Source organism: Ictidomys tridecemlineatus, chromosome 11 (genome assembly GCF_052094955.1).
Source record: "Ictidomys tridecemlineatus isolate mIctTri1 chromosome 11, mIctTri1.hap1, whole genome shotgun sequence".
Taxonomy (NCBI): domain Eukaryota; kingdom Metazoa; phylum Chordata; class Mammalia; order Rodentia; family Sciuridae; genus Ictidomys; species Ictidomys tridecemlineatus.
In genome coordinates, this window is record NC_135487.1 from 62,425,144 (window position 1) to 62,440,597 (window position 15,454).

The following is a 15,454-nucleotide window of genomic DNA, read 5'->3' on the forward strand; positions in this document are numbered from 1 at the left end:
GAGTAAGATCCATGTGCTGCTGAGAAGAACATGTATCCACTTGATGATGGTTGATATATTCTATATATGTCAGCTACGTCTAGGTTATTGATTGTGTCATTAAGTTCTTTAGTTTCTTTATTCAGCTTTTGTCTAGAGGATCTGTCTAATGGCGAGAGTGGTGTGTTGAAGTCACCCATAATTATTGTGTTGTGGTCTATTTGACTCTTGAATTTGAGGAGAGTTTGTTTTATGTACATTGCAGCACCATTATTTGGTGCATACAAATTGATAATTGTTATGTCTTGTTGGTGGATGGTTCCTTTTAACAGGATACAGTGTCCTTTTTATCCCTTTTAATTAACTTAGGTTTGAAGTTGATTTTATTCGATATGAGTATGGCCACTCCTGCTTGCTTCCAAGGGCCATGTGAGTGGTATGATTTTTCCCAACCTTTCACCTTCAGCCTGTGTATGTCTTTTCCTATCATATGAGTTTCCTGAAGGCAGAATATTATTGGATCTGTTTTTTTTAATCCAGGTTACTAGCCTATGTCTCTTGATTGGTGAATTTAAGCCATTAACATTTAAGGTTACTATTGAAATATGGTTTGTACTTCCAGTCATGTTTATTTATTTATTTATTTATTTATTTTAGTTTGGCTAGTTTTTCCTCTTTGGTTATTTTTCTCCCCCTTTACTGAGATACCTCCCACTGTTAGTTTTGGGTGCTATTTTTCAATTCCTCTTCCTGTAGTATTTTTCTCAAAATGCCTTGCAGTACTGGTTTTCTGGCTTCGAATTCTTTTAACTTTTGTTTATTGTGAAATATTTTAATTTCATTGTCAAATCTGAAGCTTAATTTTGCTGGATACAGTATTCTTGGTTGGAATCCATTATTTTTCAGCGTTTGAAATATGTTGTTTCAGGATCTCTCGCTTTCAACGTCTGTGATGAAAAATCAACCGTTAACCTAATTGGTTTACCCCTGAATGTAATCTGCCTCCTTTCGCTTGTAGCTTTTAATATTCTCTCCTTGTTCTGTATGTTGGATATCTTCATAATTATGTGTCATGGTTTTGGTCTATTATGGTTTTGAATGTTTGGGGTCCTATAGGCTTCCAGGATTTGGCAATCCATTCCATCTTTCATATCTGGGGAGTTTTCTAGGATTATTTCATTTAATAGGTTGTCCATTCCTTTGGTTTGAACGTCTATACCTTCTTCTATCCCAATGACTCTCAAGTTTGTTTTTTTATGAGATCCCATATCTCTTGGATAGGTTGCTCGTGAGATTTAAGCATCCTTTCTGTGTTGACTATATTCTTTTCAAGTTGATAAACTTTGTCTTCATTATCTGATGTTCTGACTTCTACTTGATCTAGTCTATTTGTAATATTCTCGTTTGAGTTTTTTGGTTTATGGTTTCCTGCATTTCTAGGATTACTGTTTGATTTTTTTAAAACATCCCTATCTCCTGGTAGAGCTCGTTCTTCGCCATTTGAATTTATTTATTTAATTTGTATTCAAAATATACTTTCATTGCTTGGACTTGCTGTCTCATGTCTTCTCTAATATTCAGTTCCATCTGAATTAGGTATGCCTTGAGTTCTTTCTCTGTCCATTTTTCTGATGCCTCTGGGTCCTCCTGTAGATTTCAGTTGTCCTGCATTGTTTGTAATCCTTTTTTCCCTTGTTTTTTCATGTTGTTCACGTGACTTTCCAGCTCTGTTTGACTGCTGTGTTTCTGCTTTCTCCTATAAATTTGTTATGGTTTTGTATATCTCTGTTGTCTCTCCTTTGTGGTGGGAGACTATGCCTAGAAATGTTGGGCTTTATTGTATTTTAAAGCTGATTCATTCAATTCATAAATGGCTTCTGGATTCTGTATGCATATAGTGAATTGTTGTTTGTTCTTAGGACTTTATGTTTAGGTTAGGTGCTATGATGGTATGAGGGTTAGTATGTCTTGGCTACTTTAGAAGATTGCTCTACTGAAGGGGGATACTAACAGGCGATTGGATCAGGGTGTTGGTAGTAGCTAGGTATTTAGGAGCTCTATAGACAGCCTTGACACATTCACCTATTTGTATATAGACAATTACATCTAATGGAAGACATAATGCTTGGGATAAAATTTGGGGGTTAGGGGAAGGAATGTGCTCTTAAAAAGAAAGAAGGAGAGAGATAGAGAGAGAGATTAGAGGAGAATGGAAAGAATAATAAAACTTGAAACAGGGAAGAAAGAAAGAAGGAAAAGGGGAGAAAAGAACAAAGAGAGAGAGAAAAAAAAGAAAAAATTGATGTCTTAGAGATCCATTTTCTTCTCTTCCAGTAGGCGGAGCTGTGCCCTCTGAGCTGAACTTCTACCCTCTATGTGCCAATAGCAATCCCTGTAAGGCGGCTTCTGGGAGTCTCTCAATCCTGTTAGTCCAGAGCCGTTTCACTTCTCTAGCCCCTCCCCACCTTCCTCCTGCCAGCCAGCCAGCCAGGTTCTGTTCACCGGAGGCGGTTCCCCAAAGATCTGGTTACACTTGCAGCCCCACTGCGTGTCCTATTTCCCAAACAACTGAGCACTCTCTCTGTCATTCATCTAAGACCTAGTGTGTGGTGCAGTGATCTGGGAACCAACAGTTTAATTTTTCCGGACCCCTTTGGTGGACATGCCCCCAGAAACTGGCGGCTAAGACCTTGGGTGTCGCCGCTGGTGGTAAGGGGAGTTGGGGAGCGGGAATCCCCTCTGCTTCCCTACAGACATGCCCCTGGAGAGATTCCCTAGGTTTCCTGGCTGCTTGTATCTGGAGTGGGTGGGAGTCACACACCTGCTAAAGTGGATTTCGCTGGGAAGGAATTCCATCGGCCGAACTCTGGTGAGGTCACCTCTCTGCTCTGGCAAGTCCCAGGCTCCTTGCCAGAATGTCTGAAGGGAGGGGTGGGACTGGTCTGTCTCTGTTTGGTTTCAGTTCCTGGTTCGCTATTTCATGAAGGCTTGGCTAGAGACTTCTTCCTAGAGTCCCTGCACGGCTCCTGCTGAGCTGCGCCTCGGAGGCTTGCCGCCCAGTCGCAGGGGCCGCGGGCGGGCGGCTGATGGTCGCTGATTCGCGCAGGCAGCAGCTGGCGGGTCTGGACCTCTGCGCCGCGTGGCAGAGACTCACTCGTCTGGGGCAAACTGTCACCTCCAAAAATCCTACTGATTGCCGGCCAGTCTCTCTTCAGTGGAATTTTGCTAGGAGTTTCTCAGCAGGTAGAATCTAAGCGTATCAATGCGTCTCTCTGATCCCGTTATTGAGGAGGTACTGAAAGCGCTGCCTCCCTGCCCGCCGCCATGTTGGATCCCCCAAAACTGGTCTCTTTGATTCCAGGTTTGCATTGCACTTTTTGGTAGATAGAATTCTATATGAATGCCCACCCACCACCAATGACCTGTATCCTTGTGTAACTTCTTTCAAGAGTGGGAGAGATCTGTATATGATGAGATATCATTCCCATGATTAATTTATTGATTTTGCGAAAGACAAATTATCTATCACCTCATTGATTCAGGTGAACCCTTAAAAGAATGAAGGTTTTCCTGGAGGCCGAGACTCAAATCATAAGGGAATGTGGATGGAGGTGGGGGCAGGGATATTCTGTTACTGGTTTTGGAGAATTCTGTTCTGCCATGTTGGGAGAGCCTTGGATGAGTATGAAGGCCATTGCCAAGGAACTGGGAGCATCATCTATGAGCTTAGAACAGATGTTGGATAATAGGCAGCAACGAAACAGTTCTTATAGCTGAAAAAGAATTAATTTTGTCTCTTATCTAAATGAGCTTAGAATCAGATTCTTTCCAGAGCCTCAGAAGAGACCGCACTAGCAACTCCTTGAATGAGAGACCCTGAGCAGAGTCATACCTGCCTCTGGCCCATGAAAACTGGATGGTAATAACTTTCAGTTGTTTTAAAGCCTCAAAGTTTGTGGAATTTTACAAAGCAAGAGAAAATGGATACACCCTTCTATGACATTACATTTCCATCAGGCTGTTCCTCTGTTTTACAGTCATAATAACTTCCCATTGTCTTTATCATACAATTCAATTTAATTAGCAAGACTTTTTGAGACCTGTGGGTCCTGATCACCTCCCTAGGCTCATTCCTTGTGAGGCTGATGCTCTCACTCCATTTCAGATATATTAAAATGCTGGAGCATCTTGAGGACAGCAGCTATCTCACTTCCCTCAGTTTAAAATCTGATTCGCTGGCAAGCCTTTCATTAGTGTGCCCAGACTGTATGAGGCTGCTGTTCTCCTGGCTCCCAGGGAATCTAGTCCTTCCTCCTCTACAGCTCTCAGCACAGAGGTGTAATTGCCTCCGTACCCATCTCTGCTGAGTACACAGCTCTCTTCTTGAGCACACTGTTTTTATCTCATTCACCCCCCTTTTTTTCCCCCAGTGTCTGGAACAGTGTTGACTGAGTGAGTGTATAAATTGGAAGACAAACTGTCCAGTGTACAGAACACAGGAAAAGATGAACCATTGTCTGTTCCAACCAAGGGAGACTTGGTTTTGGATACCAGCCCACTCCACCATTAATTCCAGGTGCTAGATAATTGAGATCAAAGTCCAGGATGATTAAGATACAGAGTCCAGAGCCCTTTTCTCTAAGGACATCATCATGGTAGATACTAGATACTCCACCTGTATAGTTATCTTACTAGCTTCAAGGGGAAACTGCTGGGCATTCCAAGGGTGGAAGACAGAGCATCTGTGACCCCCTGGGAGTTTTCTCACCAGAGAAACACTTCCCTGTACATTTCCATGGTCAGAATACCTATAAGTCCTTATATTCTCAGGAGCTCTGTGCCTGAGATGATATCAAAACTGATTAGACTCCACACAGAGTTTTCTCATGAAGGATATTGCTACAGCAGCCAGGAATCCTGTGTCTTATCACAGGACTTTCTCAGCAGTCAGGCATTCCGTGTCTTTGCACAGAAATTTCCTAGCAGCCAGGCATTCTGTGTCTTTGCAAGAAACGTCCTAGTCACCAAGCACGCCACAATTATGAAGTTTATCCGAGACTCCAATCTAAGCACAGAGCCTCTACATTTCCTAACTGTATCTTTTTCCTCTTGAGGAAAAAGAAACTTACTGGCACTTGGCAGGCTGATGCTGAATGTTTGCTGCTTTGAGTTTCGGTTTCTTTTCTTGTCTCCACCCAGTGGCTACTCCATAACTCAGACAAAATAATCAATCTTCCATTTAATCCTGAGCTGATCCAACTCTCAGCATCAGGTAAGCGGCTTCCAGCCATTTGGTTCCTTAGCTGTGTGAAGAAAACAGCCTGCTTGCTTTACTTTGAGAAAATAGCAAGGTAAAATTGCTTCTAACTATTGGATTTTCTCTTTCATTTGCTCTTTTATTTTCATGAAAATTTTACACACTGACAACTATAGAGAAGAAAAAATAAACATTTGTATATTCTTCATACGTTTCTATCAGATTTTAAATATGATTTGCTTTATTAGAATAGATTTTTTTTCCTTAGAAAAACTGTTACATATAAAGTTGAAGTAATCTCTGAATCTTCCTTGTATTATATCTCCTCTTCCCTTCCTTCCTAGAGAGAAAAATTATCTAAATTTTGGTGTAAATTATTGTCATGTGTATTTTTATGCTTTTGCTGTGTGTGTGTGTTTGTGTGTGTCTAGTATTACTTAGTATGCTAATATTTTATGAAAATTGTATTATATTGTTTTTCATTATCAATTTATTTTTTTTTACTCAAAATTAACTATTCAAGCTTCATTTATGCTGACATGAATAGTGCTAGTTCAATCACTTTGCTGTTACTTTCACTGTGTAAATGTGTCAAAATTCTTATGTCCAACCTTCAAATGTCATTATGACCAAGAATGGTATGAATATATTTCTCTCAAACTGCATATGTTTATCAGGACAGTGTTAACATTCTGGACTCTTCATATTTTGGTCAACTGTTAGTATTGCTGGACTTCTGTTTTGATGTGGAGTGATACCCTGTTTATAGTTGTCTACAGTTTCATATTTCAAGAAAAATTGTTTGGGTGACTTCATCTGTGAATTTCCTTTTCATTTACTTTGACTGTTTTTTCTACTATGTAGTTTATGGTTTCCTTATTTCTTTGAAGAGCTTTTTTTTATGTATAATGTTTATAGAATACAGATGTGTCAAAATCAAAAATAAAAAAAGGACAGGGGAGGTGGCTCAGTGGTAAAGCATCCCTGGATTAAATCCCCAGTAAAAACAAACAAACAAAAAACAACAACCAAACAACAACAACAACCAAAAAAGAAAGAAAAAAGACTAATCAGTTATGTTGACTGGACTTGGCTTAAGTCCTAACCTCCTCCCTTTCCTGCTTGTCCCATGCTTGCTTGTCTGGAGTTGCACATCACTATAATTAATGCCTCTGTTTATGAGACTCGTTTAGCTTTGTTTCCCAGGGGCCCCTGGCTATGAAATTGATCAGTGACAAGGCTATTTATTTTTGTGTCACTGTAATATTTCATTATAATTTTAGATTATTTAAACTATTAAAAGTAGCTATTTTTTCTGTGAAATATCATGTGAAATTCAAGATTATCTTATTATAGATAACAGAAAGAATGTTCTTGGGCACTTGAATGAGTTTGTACTAAATTTGAAGATGAAGTTTGTAGAATATTACATCATTTTCAAGAAGGCTCTAAGCTGACAGTGTGAAATTGCAGCTTTATTCTTTTTGCTCAAGATTGCTGTAGCTATTTGGGGTCAAGCATGTTTCTACATGAATTTTAGGGTATTTTTTTCTATTTCCTCATAACAAATCTCACTTTATCATTAGGAATGATCTTGTTATATGATTTAAATTGAACTTGCTAGTATTTTGATGAGGCTTTTTGCATGTAAGTTCATACAGGATATAAGCCTGTTCTTTCGAATAATGTTATCTGACTTTGGTATCAGGACAATACTTAACTTCCAAAATGAATTTAGAAGTATTCCCCGCATTTCAATTTTTTTGGAAGATTCCGAGAAAACTTGGTATTCTTTCTTCCTTAAATGTTTGTAGAAAACAGTCAAGAAACAATCTAGTATTAGTCTTTTCATTGTTGGAAGACTTTTTATTACTGATTCAATCTACTTTCTTGTTTTTGACTATTCATATTTTCTATTTCCTCATGACTCTGTAGATTATATATTTTTAGAAATTTATTCATTTCTCCTATGTTATTTAATTTGTTGACATGTAAGTTTTAAAAACTGATTCTATGTATTTCTGTGGTATTGGTCATAGTTTTCTCTTTTAATTCTGATTTTATTTATCTGAGTCTTGTCTTTTTTTTTCCCCTCAGCCTCTAAAGTTTTGCCAGCTTTGTCTTTTTAAAAAAAAAAACACATTTTTTTTTATTTTTAAAATCATTTTTTTAATCTCTATGCCACTTGTTTATTCTCTGGTCTTTATTATTTCCTTCCATTTGCTAACCTAGATTTTGGTTTGTTCTTGTTTAGAAACCTCTTCCCTGGAAAAAGGCCTTTAATTAGTTATCTCATTCTATCTTCTTGTATTAGTATTCTATGTTGCATAGCAATTCATCACAAATGTAGAAATATATGGATTATGCAGTCTCCAGGGGTCAGAATGTTTGGAATGGCTAGCTGGTTCCTTTGCAAGGTTGAAGTTGTGGGTAGAGTCGACCTGCGGCACGGATGGCTGCTATGGAATGGGTTTAGTTAAACATATGGAAGAAGCTGCAGGGAACAGATCAATCAAGACTTTCCAAAAGTAATCTCTGGTTCAAAAATTAATAAAAAGTGAGGAAATGTGGGAGAAACAACTCTCGGCTCATAACCCGTGGCTGTGAGCAGCTCAAGTGTGTGAGGAAAGCCTATGCACATACAGGCCTAGCAGACACAACTGCAGGAAGGAGCGCTGTGCTCTGGCTTAGCAGCTGAAGTAAGACCACTTCCTCACAATTGGTTGCCAGGGAAACTGAAGGCAGAGACTTGATGATCTAACCCACCATGGCTTAAGGTGATGAGTGAAGGGACCTGTACACCCAGTAGTGACCCTTCCTGCCTTCTCAGACCCATAGTACAGTTAGTTTTGATCTTGATGATGATTGGCTTCAAGATATTGTACTGCTGGATTATACAATTATGATTGGTAAACACACCCTATATAAACTATAAGCTCTTCCAAAATAAATGAGCTTGCTGGCAGCTCCCCACTTGCTTGTTTCCACCCAGCTCCTGGTGTCTGTGTCTTGACTCTGCGTCCCTGCCCCTTCCACTGAGTGAAGCCCAGAGGCAACATGCAACATGAAATCAAATTACCATTTCCATAGAAATTTTAGAATTACCTTATAACTGTCCACAAAATCTCATTAAGAGTTTAACATTGAATCTATTAGTATATGAACACATTATAAGGCCTTCATTTATTTAAGCTATATCTTATTTTGCTTAGTAATATTTTATAGTTTTCTGTTTACAGGCCTTATACATATTTAAAACATTCCTTTAGTTAGACATATTACTAGATTTATTTATTTTTGTTTTAGTAATGTAAATGGTATTTAAAACGTTTTATGTAAAACTGTGTTGGTACAAGAACTAGGGGTCATTTTAACATATTGGCCTTGTGTTTTAGTCTGTTTTGTGCTGTTGAAACATGATACCAGCTGGGCACCGTGGTGTTAGCCTTTAATCCTAGTAGCTCAGAAGACTGAGGCAGGAGGACTGAGAGTTCAAAGCCAGCCTCAGCAATTTAGCAAGGCCCTGAGCAACTCAATGAGACCCTGCCTCTAAATAAAAATTTTAAAAGGGATGGGGATGTGGCTCAGTGCTCCTGGATTCAGTTCCTGGTACCAAAAAACCAAACCAAAACAAAAGAACCAAAAAACCAGAATACCAGGGGCTGGGTAATTTATAAAGAACAGATATTTATCTCTTAAAGTTGTGGAAGCTAGAAAGTCCAAGGTCGTGGAGTCTGCATCTGGCAAGGGCCTTCTCATCATGTCATCCCATGGTAGAAGGCGGAAAGACAAGAGACATTTATGAGAGAGAGCAAGAGATTGAACCCTTGGCCTACAGTCCTTTTATAATCAGCATTAATACATTCATGGCCTAAAATCCCTCACTAGGCCCACCTCCCTATACTGTTGCATTGAGGATGAAATTTTCAACACACGTTTTTTGTAGCATTCATTGAAACTGTAGTACCTTTTATTTAGCAGTCTTGTGCCATGGGGTGAATTGGATCTATAATAGCTGCTAATTATCCCCATTTGTTTGGGTCAACTGGTATCGTTTTTCTGAGTTTCTGAAGTAAAAGCTTATGTCATTTGTTTTCATCCTTTCTTCTTTTTATCTGTTTAAAGACATATAACTTTATATCATTTTCTAGCTCCATTCCATAAGTTTTGACAAGGATATTTTTATCATTTTAATTTCATTAAGATTTGTCTCACTAATGGATTATTTAAAAGTATATTTTATTTTTTAATGTATGGGTAGCTTATACTAATTATGATATCTAGCTTATATTCTTATTCAAAATTTAGTGCTTTGACTATTTTGAGATTTGATTGTTTTGGGGGAATCATAGCACCATGTTCATATTTGCTGTATGCTGGCTTTGTTTTTTTCTGGTTCTCTGGTTTTTTCTGGTTCTCAAAATTAACCAATTTTGCTATATGCTTTAGTTTTTTTTTTTGTTTGTTTCCTCTCTCATTATCTTTTGGCCTCAGTGCTTCAGTTTAGAATATATATATATACATATATATATGTATATATATATATTTACAGTTAAATGTATTATGTTAATTATTAATTTGTACATTTTTAAATTCAGAATTTCTTTTCTTATTTTAGAATTTTACTGTCAATCATACAATCTTTACTTAAAATTACTTGAACACACCAACTATAGTAACTTTTAAATTATAATTATTACCAAGTATTAATTGTACAAATTAATGGGTTTCTTTTAAAAATTTAATTTTATTTTATGTTTTATACAAGTAGAGCACAACTTTTCATTTCTCTGGTCATACATAATGTAGAGTCACACTATTCATGCAACCATACCTATAAATAGGGGTAATAATGTCCATCTCAATCCATCATCTTCCCCCACCACACAAACCCTCCCCTCCTCTACCTCCCCTCTGCTCAATCCTAAATTCTTCCATTCTTCCCTTGCCCTCCCCCACCCATTTTGGATCAACATCCACTTATCAGAGAAAACATTTGGCCTTTGTTTTTTTGAGATTGGCTTACTTTGCTTAGCATGATATTCTCTAACTCTATCCATTTACCTGTAAATGTCATAATTTCATTCTTATTTAAGGCTAAGTAATATTCCATTGTGTATATATACCACAGTTTCTTTATCCACTCATCTATTAAAGGGCATCTAGGCTGTTTCCACAGTTTAGTATTGTGAATTGAACTGCTATAAACATTGAGGTGGCTGGTTTTAAGTCCTTTGGTATAGACTGAGGAAATTAATGGGTTTCTTTGTGATATTTTCTTATATTCATATAACAAACTTAAATCATATCCATTTTCCCTATTACCCTCTCTTATCCCCTTCCCTCTTGACCAGATACCTTTCCCCTTCCTTAATAGTTTTTCTATTTTCATATCATCTTTTTAAAAATCTAGATTACACATGAGAAAAAACATGTAATACTTAAATTTCTGAGTCTAGCTTGTTTTACTTTACATGATGACCTCCAGTTCCATCCATTTTCCTGCAAATGACATGATATCATCCTTCTTTATAGCTGAATAATGCATTATTATGTACATATAGCACATATGCTTTATTCATTTATCTGTTGGTGGGCATCTAGGCTAATTCCATAACTTGGCTATTGTAAATAGTGCTTTGATAAACATGGATATGAAGATATATCTATTATATATGGATCAGTGGATCAAAGACTTTAACATAACACCTGAAACTCAGAAACTACTAGAAGAAACATGTGGTGTGATCCTCTAAACCTAGTTGGGTTTGATTACTTCAGGCATATATACTCAGGGGTGGTAGAGCTGGATCGTATGGTAGTAAAATTTTTTAGCTTTCTAAGGAATCTTCATGCTGATTTCCACAGTGGCTGTACTTATTTACATTCCAATCAACAGTGTATAAATGTTCATCTTGTTGTTGTTGTTGTTTTTATACATATTTACTAGCACTTCTTATTTTTTAATTTTCTTGATAATTGTCATTCTTACTGGAGTGAGCTGGATTCTCAATGTGGTTTTGATTTGCATTTCCTTGATGGACAGAGGTTTTGAACATTTTTTTTTCATATAGTTATTGGACATTTATACTTCTTTCTATCTTCTAGTGTCTTCTTTAATTTCTTCCTCCAAAGTTTTAAAATTTTCCATGTAGAGGTCTTTCACTTCCTTACTTAGGTTTATTCCTAAGTATTTTTTTTAGGGTATTTTAAATGGGATTATTTTCCTAATTTTTTTCTAGAGAGTTTTTTTTATTGATATGTAGAAAAGTTACTTATTTTTTGTACATTGATTTTTATATCCAGTGATTTTGCTGAAATTGTTTTTCAGTTCCAAAAGAATTTTGGTGAACTCTTTGGTTTTTTAGGTGTGGAGTCTTATCTGCAAACAGCACTACTTGGATCTTCTACTTTCCCTTTTATATCCATTTTCTTTCTTTCTCCTGCTGAATTGTTCTGGCCAAAAATTCTAGTACTAAAGCTAATGAGAGCAGTGATAGGGAATATCCTTGTTTTGCTCTTGATTTTAGAAGAAATATTTTCAATGATCCTCCATGCAGTATGATGTTGCCTATTGGTTTTTCATGTATTGCCTTTATTATGTTGAGATATGATCCTTCTATACCTAGTTTATTCAGGATTTTTATCCTAAAGGATAAAAACCCCTAAAGGGATTCGGATTTTATTGAAGGTCTTTTTTTTCTGCTTTTTTTGAGATGATCATTTGATTTTTATTCTTAATTCTCCTCTATTGATTTGTGTATGTTGAACTCCACTTGAATCCCTTAAATGAAACCAATTTAATCATGCTATACTTTTTAATATGATTTTGAATTTAATTTGCAAGCATTTTTTTTGAGGATTTTTGCAAATATGTTCATGAAAGACATTAGTTTCTAGCATTATCTTATTATCGTGTTCTTACCATATTTTGGTAAGAGAATGAGTTTGGAAACTTTTCCTCTCTTTCTATTTTATGGGATACTTTGAGGAGATTTGATTATTAGTTCTTTAAATATCTGGTCAAAATCAGCAGTGAATCCACACTGGTCCTTGGCTTTTCTTTGGGAGCTTTTTATTACTGTTTCAATCTCATTACTTGTCAGTGATCTATTTAAGTTATCTATATCCTGTTGGTTTAATTCTAAACATATATGTCTTGAAATTTTTCTATTTCTTCTAGATTTTCCAATATGTTATCATGTAAATTTTCAAAGTATTCCTTAATGTTTCTCTGGATTTCAGTGGTATTTGTTGTTGTGTTCCCTCTTTACCTCAAATTTTATTTTATTTTATTTTTTTGATCTTTACTCTCTCTCTCTCTATTTTTTTAAGTTTAGCTAAGAGTGTTTATATTTTTGAAGAACCAACTCTTTGTTTTATCAATCTTTTGCACAGTTGCTTTAATCTATTTCATTCATTTATGCTCTGCTCTTCATTATTTCCTTCATTCTGCTGATTTTGAATTTGGTTTGTTCTTGCTTTTGTTAGATTTTAAGACGCATTTTATGTTATTTATTTGAGATTTTTCTCTTTATATAATGTAGGACTTCTATCTGTAAACTTCCCTGTTATAACTGCTTTTGCTGTGTCCAATAGGTCCTGGTAGGGTGTGTTCCCATTTTCATTTTATTTTGGGAATTCTTCAATTCCCTCTGAGTTTTTCAGTTGACTTACTGGTCATTTAAAAGTGTATTGTTCAATATTTATGTGTTTTGTGTGCTGATAAAAAGGATGTGTATTCTTCAGCCATTGAACGAAATATTCTTTATAGATGACTATTAAGTCCATTTCATCTATAGTATAATTTATTCTGAAATTTCTTTGTTGACTTTTTTGGGGGGGCAAGGGGGAAGGCAGTCTGGAAGATCTATCTACTTGTGAGAATGGAGTTCTGAGTGACCACTATTTTTGTGTTGCTGGGCCTGTCTATGCCTTGATGTTCTGTGGCATTTGTTTTGTAAAATTGGGTACTGTGGAGTTTGGTGCCTATATATTTGCAATCATTATATCTTCTTGATAGGTTCTTCCCTTTATCAGTATGTGTTATATTCACTTTCTTTGTCTTTTCTGACCAATTTTTATTTGAAATTTATATTTTTTCTGATATGAATACTGCTACTTCTGCTTGACTTTGGATTCCATTTGATTGGCATATCACGTTCTTCATCATTTTACTTTCAGTCTCTTTATTCTTTGCTGAGGTGAGTTTCTTGCAGACGGCAAACAGTTGGATTCTTGTTTTTTAGATCCAGTCAGTCAGTCTGCATCTTTTAGGTAAGAATTCAGATTATTTACCTATAGGGATATTATTGAAAAGTAAAGATAAATATTGGTTTTGTCGTCTTTTTTTTTTCCTGATTGTTTTGAATGATCTATGTTAGTTTCCTTTTCCCTTGATCATCTGAAAGGTTTAATGTTTTACTGAATTATTCATGCTGGAATCCATCTTAATTCTCATTTGTTCATATACTCTTCTAGTAAGATTTATTCTTTCCTGTGCTCTCACAATTGTGTTTGTCTTGCTTTGTCTTCTGTGTATAGGACTCTTTTTAAGTATCTTCTGCAATACTGGCTTATTGCTCACAAATTCCTTTGGTTTCTGCTTTTCCTTGGAGTCTTTTGTTTCACCTTAGATTCTGAAAAACAAATTTACTATAGATAGTAATCTAGCAGTTTTTTAAAAATTTTCCTGGCTTGAGAAACATTATTACATACTTTTTTGTTCTTTAGATTTTCTTCTAAGAAGATTGTTTACCTTTATGAGCAACTTAGTGTTTCTCTTTTGTAACTTTCAATATTTTTTCTTTGATCTATACTTTGTTAGTTTGACTAATACATGAGGAGATACTTTTCTGGCTATCTCTATTTTGGGTTTCTAAATGCCTCCTGTACCTGGATGTCTGTATCTTCTCCAAGATTTGGGAAATTTTTTATGAGTTCACTGATTATGTTTTCTTTGCCTTTGGCCTATACCTCAGCCCCTTTCTCTAACCTGATTATTCATAGGTTTGGTCTCTTAATTGTCCCATAAATCTTGTATGTTCTGTTCATATTTTTTTTCTTTATTACTGTCAGAATGTGATAATTCATTGATCTTGTCCAGAATCCCTTCTATTCTTTCTTCCACTTCATCTAGTCTATTTTTGAAATTTCACTGGAGTTTTTGTTTGGCTTATTGAGTTTTTCATTTCCAAGATTTCTTTTTGGTTCTGTTTTAGAATCTCTACCTCTTTTTGTTGAAATGATCTTTTATATTCTGTATTATGTGCCTTAATTCATTCAGCTGTTTATTTGTATCCTCTTTGAAATCACATTAGAAATCAATCTTTTGAATTCTTTGGAATTTTATTCACTTTGAATGTCTTTGGGTTCAGTTACTGAAGAGTTATGAACCTTTGGAGAAGTCATGTTGTTTTGTTTTTCATATTTCTTGTGTCTCTCTACTAAGATTTGCACATCTGTTGGAATAAATATCTCTTCTACTTTTAAGTAAGGATCTTCTTAATGAGCAGAATTCTCTGGAGGGCTCAATTCCCAGTACTACTCAAATAAAAGAACCATGGTAACAACAACACAGCAAAGAGAATCTTGTGATTACAGCATTGGGTTCCTTTTCTCCTGGAGTCAGGGGTTGTGGACAATTTTGTACTTTTCTCTGAATTGTCATTCTGCTTCTATGTGCTTCTTTTTCCTATCACCTCTTTCTTAATTCCTATAGCTCTTCCTTTTCTTTCTCTCCTTGGAATATAGTTTCTACTTTTTTTGTTTTTAGCCTTGACTCTTCTTACCACAGATGAATGGGAAGGATACTTCTATTTTACCCAACTCTAGTAGTTTTTAAATCTCTGTAGATAACTCCATTATCAGTCTGGGTTTGTTTTTATTGTTCGTTTTTTCTCTTGATTTTCTATTATGTTCTCTGTTTCTCAGTTTGTTTATGATCAAGTGTGAGGCATTGAGTTTTAAAAAATATAGAAATAATGTAACGATAGAAACATGTTCTCTGCTGAACGATCAAATCTGTTTGTTTCTAGTACACCCTTACGTCTTCCTTATGGCTCTTCAGAATTCTAATCCACAACCTGGGCTGTGAAAGGTTTCTAAGACACCCTCCTTGCTGCACACCAAGGAAGTTTTTTTTTCCTCCTCTTAGCTTATAAGTCTAGCAGAAGCTTTGCTTAATTTCTCAAGTGACTTTTCTAAAGTTAACCCCCA

General features: G+C 35.9%; 1 protein-coding gene across 2 annotated transcripts in view; it reads left to right on the top strand.

The window, feature by feature from the left end:
* Window positions 1-5,050: 5,050 nt before the first annotated feature.
* Ifi44l (interferon induced protein 44 like) overlaps window positions 5,051-15,454 on the top strand; it is a 32,601-nt gene continuing 22,197 nt past the window's right edge. Inside the window, exon 1 of one of the 2 annotated variants that reach the window (XM_078026546.1) lies at window positions 5,051-5,330. The gene's annotated coding sequence lies outside the window, so the exon portion shown is untranslated. The remainder of the gene's footprint in view (window positions 5,331-15,454) is intronic. The other variant, XM_078026545.1, reaches the window with a different exon arrangement.